The sequence below is a fragment of the Hylaeus volcanicus genome, chromosome 3, assembly GCF_026283585.1.
Source record: "Hylaeus volcanicus isolate JK05 chromosome 3, UHH_iyHylVolc1.0_haploid, whole genome shotgun sequence".
Lineage (NCBI taxonomy): Eukaryota > Metazoa > Arthropoda > Insecta > Hymenoptera > Colletidae > Hylaeus > Hylaeus volcanicus.
In genome coordinates, this window is record NC_071978.1 from 23638847 (window position 1) to 23646495 (window position 7649).

The following is a 7649-nucleotide window of genomic DNA, read 5'->3' on the forward strand; positions in this document are numbered from 1 at the left end:
TCTGGACTTTGAATCCAGCGATCCGAGTTCAAATCTCGGTGGAACCTAATTTTTTTTATTATGCTTCTATTATAGTTCGATCGTATGTTTTGGCCGGAAGACAAGGGTGAAAAAAACTACCCCTATCGAGAGGTCCCATGGTGTAATGGTTAGCACTCTGGACTCTGAATCCAGCGATCCGAGTTCAAATCTCGGTGGGACCTTCATTTTTTTATTATCTTTTTTCTTTTTAATTTTGTCTTAGAAACTTGTATTGATCGTTCTGTGAATGCTATTCAAATATTTTTGTCTTAATAATTACGAATATGATAATAAGAAATGAAGTTTTATTTTTAAATCTCTTTAAAATTGTATATAAAGTTGTTACTTTATTATTTTTATCGTTTGAGTTTACTGAGGAGATGTATTGTTAAAAACAAATCAATTAGGATTAGGATAATTTTGTATCTATTCATGTAGAGCTTCGTCTAATGCGTAAGATACATTGAATATATATTTATATTAATTGACACATTTATTATTATGTTTCTGTTCACAATAGATTTATCAACAAAGTGGAAGTTTCAATATCATCTCGATAATAATCACAGTACCAAGCTCGAAAAGATCATTTCACGTAATTATATCAAATCGTTCGTATAATATTTAAAAAAAATTATAGACGTTTAAACAAACAGTAATGTATAAGATCCACGCCTAATTGTTAAAATAAAATCGAAAGATCGCAAAAATGAAAAAATTCCTTCGAGCCGGATTCGAACCAGCGACCTATGGATGTCCGCGTTTAAATTCCCAACTACAGTCCACCGCTCTACCAACTGAGCTATCGAAGGATTGAAGACTCCGGGCTTACTGAAAGTATTTATACCTATTGATACATAAATATTGATCTTACAAACAACATACATGACGCGTATGGAATAAACAATCAATCGAATATGAGAAGAAAATAAGAATTATCGTTAACAAAATTATATTCATGAACCCAACTTTTGTTTCACATTAAAATAAAACATAATATTGTAATAAGTATAATATAGTCGAGTTACTTTATTATCCATAAACATTTCTCATTGTTTAATTCGCAAATGGGAAGGAATCAATAAGAATTCATTATTTCAGTGCAAGGTTTCTGATTTAATATTCGTCTTATTCGTCTCTCTATAAATTTTGTATTTATTTTTATCGTTCACTTTTTTATTACTATAATATCGTTATTTACTTTCGCCGAAAAGATGTGACGTCATTCTTAAGCAAAATCGACTCTTCTATTTACTGTAACGAATACCAGCGTGAATATCGATCAGGGAGCATCGCAGAGGTTCTCAACGTGGGACGTACGTCTCAAGGGGGGGGCACTTTTTAATACCTACACTTCCTATCGACATACTTAATCAACTATGGCTTTAGCTACTCGAAAATGTTACTAAAACAAGAAATCATCGCGAAAGTTGGCAAGTCAACGTCACCTTAAGCCAGCACGGGTCAAAACGGACCCAGGGCCGCGGGGTTAATCTCGCGTTTCGCCGTGGCGATACAGTTATCACTTATTTACGACGTCTCGGGGCGACGGGCGAGAAAGAATTGCGTGTCAAAGCCGCGCGAGACTGGAGCATCGTGAAAATTTTATACCCAAGGAATCCTCTCTATCTCGCCGTGCACGCCAATCACCATCAAGGCATCGTAGCTGCCCGTGTTTCATGGCCCCGATACAGTTTACATAAAACTATAAAATTATGGTCGTAGCCGAAAACCCCCAAGAGCAGAGGATCCTCGTTGGTAGACAACCGCCCCCCTTCATCTGCGAGAAGAGGAGGGGGCAGGGAGGGGCTTTGATGCAGGGATGGCGAAGCTATATCGTAAAGTCGATGGGGTATTTTTACATGAAGTCATTAAACCAGGTTTACTGCGAAACAAAGTGCCTCCGTGGCTCTGTGTCTCCGCTCTAACCCCCCTCCGTACCCCCTGATGCCCCTAGCAGGAACGCTTAATTACTCCTCATCGTCGAATTAAGGAGCTAGATCGCACTCTGGTTTAATGAGAGACGAATGTTTAATGAGGGATCCGCGAGACCCCGTATTTGCAGATCCCACGACAATTTTCACGGTGTAAAGGAAATTGTTGTACCCGGCGGCCAATTTTTCCGAGACAAATCCCGAATTGTTCGCCGGTCTTGGGACTTTCAATTAGTAGCGAGCGAGGGGGGTTCGAGCTCCTCGCGCGTGAATAATTGGACGTTTTTAATGCGACGCTCAAGGTAAGCTTGGTAAAATATTTGCTTCGTTCTTAATCTGCGACGTGTTTATACAATTGAATTCATTGCGGGGCTCTTGTCGACGTCAAGGTAAATACTCCATGCGTTTCTTTTTTATATTTTATTTTCGGAGATGTATATTATTCGATCGAGAAGACTGGCGTTCAGGGAAGGGGAGTGTTTAATTTAAGGGATGTGGTTTGTAAGTGAAATAGAGAAAGGGATGTAAACAATTGAAAAATAATAGTCTTCGAGGACCAGCTAAGCGTTATTTGAATTAAATAGTAGGTTTGATCTTTCCAAGTGGATGTTTGTATAAATATGTTGATGTATATATAAATATATACATGTATAAGCTTATTCGTATACGTATCTATAATAAAAAATTCATTTGGTGATATCAAAATTATTATTTAATTTAGTCAAATTTTTTCAACAGACATAGAGGGTACGAATATTTATGAGATTGAAAATACCAGAAAATGTGTGAACAAGCATGTTCACAAATTAAAAGGTATATAAAGCTTTACCGTAAGACACATACGACACTGTTTAGAAGATAAGAGAAACTTTCAATTAAAAATTTCTTGCATATACATCCACAATCTATTTATCACGACAGCTATGCATACTTCCTTCCAGCTTTAGTCTATATTAAAATAACTGTTTCCATACTTCTGTTATAGTATCGATGTGCCTCAGATTCCTTTCGAATACGCGTAATTCCCGAGAAAATTAGGCCAGGCACGGTACAGCCAAACTTCAGCTTAAAAGCGAACTTTAAATTCCGGAGTAAATCTCAGATTGTTGATACAATCTTTCTAGGACGGGAATCTGGGTCCCGTTAAATTCGACTGGCTTTGTAATTCCATTTACGGTGACCGACTTCCTGCATCGTTGCCCCGAAAGCTTCGCACGTGAAACGGGAACAAGTAGTGTTATCCAGGTCATGGTCAGACGCGGTGAATCGCGGAAAGTACGCGCTTTCCTCCCTCGCTCTTGATACCCTCGTTTTTCCGCGGATCTGGGCCACGGGAATCGCGACAGAGTAATCCAGGTCGACCTCAAAAGGTATTCGGATATTTAAGCGATAGGTACAAACCGGCGAATTTCCATTGGACGAGAGAAATCAGGGAAATTGACGTCGACCTTATCGCGTTTACGGCGTGCGGTCGCGAGGCAAATGAAAACAACGGTTCCTTTTGTAAGAGGATTTGTCTGACAAACAGTGGCTTTTATATTTTTGGAGAATATCTTGGAGTACTATCGAAGGGAGAGTTTGTGCAAGCATTTCTCAATCAAATGTGAACGGGGTGGAATAAATTGTTGCACTTGAGTGGATGGATCAAAGCTTTCTAAATTAACTTTGTAATTTTGGAGTCTCGAGACAATCCTTGTGGGTGTCTTTAATTGTAGAAAGAAGGTTTTTGATATAAATGGTGGAAGATTAATTACGAATTAGGGGGTGTCATATTTTTAAATATCTTCAAATGTGGAAAGGAGATATGCAATGGAAGAGGAGCGAGTTTCAAAGATATTGTACATTATTCAAACATATTTAGAAAACAATAAAATATTAATTTTAAGTATGTTCTAATATTGAAACGAAATATTGAATAAAAAAGTAAAGTAGGAACACGAATTTACTTGTTCATACCAGAAATGTTCCCACAAAAATGGCACAAGACGGAAATGGAATAAGAATAAAAATTCGTTCGACTCACTCGTGCTAAAAATATTGTACTTTAACAATTCACTTTCATTCCTTCATCGAATCGAGACTCTACAGACGTCGACCAGCCATTCGTCGCCATCGTTTCGGCGCATACATTAACGTCCACCTTAAGCGGGGTAGCGCCAGCAAAATGGACGATGTAAAAAGAGGGGAACGGAACGAGAGATCGTATAAGGCCACGTTGTTAAACCGTCGCGTAGACAAACAATTTTTAAGGGTGCAGTTAAATAGCGACATTGTACGTTCGTGCACTGTAATCATTCGATTGAAAAGAGGGGCCATTTTAAGAACGCCTTCGGCCTCTTTTACGCGGCGCGTTTCGACGTATAAAAAATTTCGCGTCTTATTTAAACGGCCCCCAGCCGTTGATTTTTTTTTTCAGGTTTCCCCAAGAGGAACGAAAGAACCAGAGGGGGTTGGTGTCTAATATTCGTTTTTTTTACGATGTAAGTTCGAGGGTGTGTCACGGGATCGCGAAGGGTTACGCCTCGGGGAGCGAGCCGCGTCGCTTTCAACTGAAACGGATTATAATTGACGCGACGGCCATAAATCTCGAGTATTTGGGGCTTTACGATGAAACGGGAAATTGGCCCAAGAAGCTCCGCCTATTAAAAATATGCAAAGTTCCGAGCCACGCGGCGATATCTGGCTGTATTTGCGTGGCATCGGTTTTATCGCCGACTCGAGAGATTCGAGGACATAAATTCTAGTTATCGAATCACGAGCAGCCTTATCTTTTGATTTTTAAAGGGGGACGGTTTCGTCGCGGTTCTTCACAATTTTTGTAAAATTTAAGTAACCGGACGGGGAAAATATTTTCGGTGAAAATCGCAAGATTAGTCGGTCAAGATCGATCATTTTTATGGGTTACAATCGTGATTTGATTTTTGCGGACTAGTCGTTCAAGTAGGTAACATTGCACCGTAACAGCTGGTTTATGTACAAAATTATCAGCGAAATGTGTGCTGTAAATAATTGATGACAATTTTAAATAAAATCCCGAAGCATTAAAACAAAAAAATAATACTTTCGAACCCCTCTCAAGAACACGAATACGCTCACGACGACGATCCTCTAAGATCAAGATCATAATCTACAAAACAAAGCTCCAATAATAATGAATCCAATCAGCAAATCCGGAACAGAGTATACGAATATTTTCACAAAATACTTCCGAAGACCAAACTTCCTGTTTCAAAATGTAACGATGGAGTCCCAAAGATTATCACAATGGCTACCATCAACCTGAAACACTCCACTCCAGATCAGTAAAAAAAACAACTATTACCTGCTTCAACCACTCGCTATCCTTCCAAGGAAGCCTGAAACTGCCAAACCAAACCAGACAATTTCCCCCCGCCCCCGCCCCGAGACAACGCTAAACGAAAGAGCTCCGACGATCGTTTCTCGTTCGCGCGAGCGTCTACGTATAAACGGGGGCCTCGAGTTACTTTATGCTCCGATTTAAGGAATACGCCGCGGCAGTAAACCATAAAGATTCCAGTCATAACTCGAACGGTATCGCATTTTATTTAATTGCCCCAGCGGCACACTCCCGCGAGCGGTGGGGCGTGCTCGCGTGCATAATATTATTTATTGCCGAAGAAGCTGTTAAACTTTAACGCCGCGCGGCCGAGCACCGCTCTCAAAATTAAACGCGATAAAATGTTTGTTATCCAATCGAGTCGCGAGCTTAATGTCCCTGCGTCCCCTTGCGCCTTCGCCGCTTCAACTTCACGAGGAACGCCTCGCTATCTCGCGGATAAGACGGCCAAACGCCTGGCCGCTTTATGGCTGAGAGTTTTGGAACTATAGTCTCGGTCAGAGTCGAGTGGCTGCTCCGAGCCTAAACCCGCGACTTATCCCCTCTGCGTTTGCGTTTCGAATCTACTCTAGCCTATTTGATCTGAAGTGAAACTTTCTCGTAAAGCGAATTCTTCTTTTGAAATTTCCATTGACAGCACAATGACACTGGAGCTTAGTCGATCCCTTTGCGTCCTTGGAAGACGGGAATATTTGACAGTGAACCGACATCGTCGATAGGTTAACGCGACTGCTCGCAGCACGATAAATCCGACGTCGCGCGTAAATCCTCCTTAATTCACCGTCATGTTACTTTTATTCGGTGCGCACCGGCGTTTTACTACCCGATGCACTCGCTGCGTTTACAGTTATAGCCCCCCGTCAGCTCTCGATACACTGCCCGGTTTTATCGACCGATCGAGTCCTCCCGTTTCCTCGGGTAATAGTCGGACGCCTCTGTCAGGGGAAGATGAGCTTTCACTTCTCCTTAAAACCCGAAATTGTCGCGGAAGCTAGTAACAGACATTGTTATAAAATTGTAGATTAGTTTGTTGGGTAGGTATTAGGATCTCGTAAGAATCGGGGCTTGAGATTTATGAATAGCGTTAAACCGTTCAAGAGGATAGCGTTAAATTTTATTTTATTTTATTTTAATGCTCTACACTTTTTTAGCATTCTATTGCCACGAATATTAAGCTTAGATTAAACTAATTCGAGATTTGACGAATTCATCATCGACGATTATTTTATTAGCACTTCGAGTTCCAAAATAATTAAACCTAAACGAATATTATTGCTGGTTGATTTACTGCGTCGAACCTAAACCGAGAATCACCTTTCGAGCACAAAGGATTAATTTTTATTTTACTGCACGAGTGTATAAGGGCACAGTACACAGGTATACTAAAAAACATCTTGTGTACGAAGCCACGTGAAGTCGGTTGAGAACAGTGTCAATAGCGTTCAGACGGATAGCGTTAAATTCTATTTTATACTAATTTTTATTTTACTAGACGAGCGTATAGGGCCGCAGAGCATAGATATACCAAAGAGTTAAAATATAAGACAAGGTGTACAAAGCCACGTGAGATCGGTTAAAGTCGCATTCTCAACAAAATCGCAGAAAAACTTGGATTATAAAGTCACTCGAGCACCCCTCCCTCGATTGTCCACTGTCCAGTCCCTCGTTTTCATCGCATTCCCAGAATTCCATTTCCCCAGGAAGCAAAAGCAAAAGTTGAAAAGTAGAAAATGGTCCCGGAACTCCCACGGGGAAGGCTCCGGATGATTGCTAGACCGCGAGAATAGAACAGTCCCATGAATAGTGTGCCTTGATACCGTCTGGGAATGGCTGAAACGTCTATCCGCGCAATTCCGCGAGCGAAGTGTCAGGATGATGGCTCGTGTGACTCTCGATTACGCGTTCCGTCATTACGCGGAGGTATTTTATCGTCCGGCTGAGTTACGGGGTTCCGCTCGTTAACCGGAAACTTCCAAGGGATCGTCTACGCTCGAATTTAAATTGAGAAAGTATTTTACGAGCGCGCAAGAGTTTCACGGTAGCGTTGTCACATCTTGATGAACTTCCGGTAACGATCGCGGGGGAAATGTCCCTGGGTCGTAGTCTGGTGGTAGGGGCCCGTCGTTTCTCGTTTCCCAGGAATCTGGTTCACGAAACCGACCGTTCCGTCGGGATTAATGAACGCTCGATCGCTTACTCGGCCCATTTGTTCCCGATTGCGACGACCGATTATCATAACCGATTATTCGGATTCCGATACCTTAGGAACAGGAACACCAACACCTGTGGATTTAAGGGGTCGTCGAAACAACGGAAGGGGTTTATTAATCTGCTGG

General features: G+C 41.3%; 1 long non-coding RNA gene and 2 other non-coding genes across 3 annotated transcripts in view; 2 read left to right on the plus strand and 1 right to left on the minus strand.

The window, feature by feature from the left end:
• Positions 1–961, plus strand: part of LOC128873648 (uncharacterized) — a 19683-nt gene extending 18722 nt beyond the window's left edge. Inside the window, exon 4 of the long non-coding RNA XR_008456456.1 lies at positions 542–961. This is a non-coding gene — a long non-coding RNA (uncharacterized LOC128873648). The remainder of the gene's footprint in view (positions 1–541) is intronic.
• Trnaq-cug (transfer RNA glutamine (anticodon CUG)) lies at positions 132–203 on the plus strand. Its single transcript has one exon. It is a non-coding gene; the product is annotated as a tRNA-Gln (tRNA).
• Trnay-gua (transfer RNA tyrosine (anticodon GUA)) lies at positions 741–833 on the minus strand. Its single transcript has 2 exons — positions 797–833; positions 741–776 (listed from the first exon to the last, which is right to left on the minus strand). It is a non-coding gene; the product is annotated as a tRNA-Tyr (tRNA).
• Positions 962–7649: the final 6688 nt, after the last annotated feature.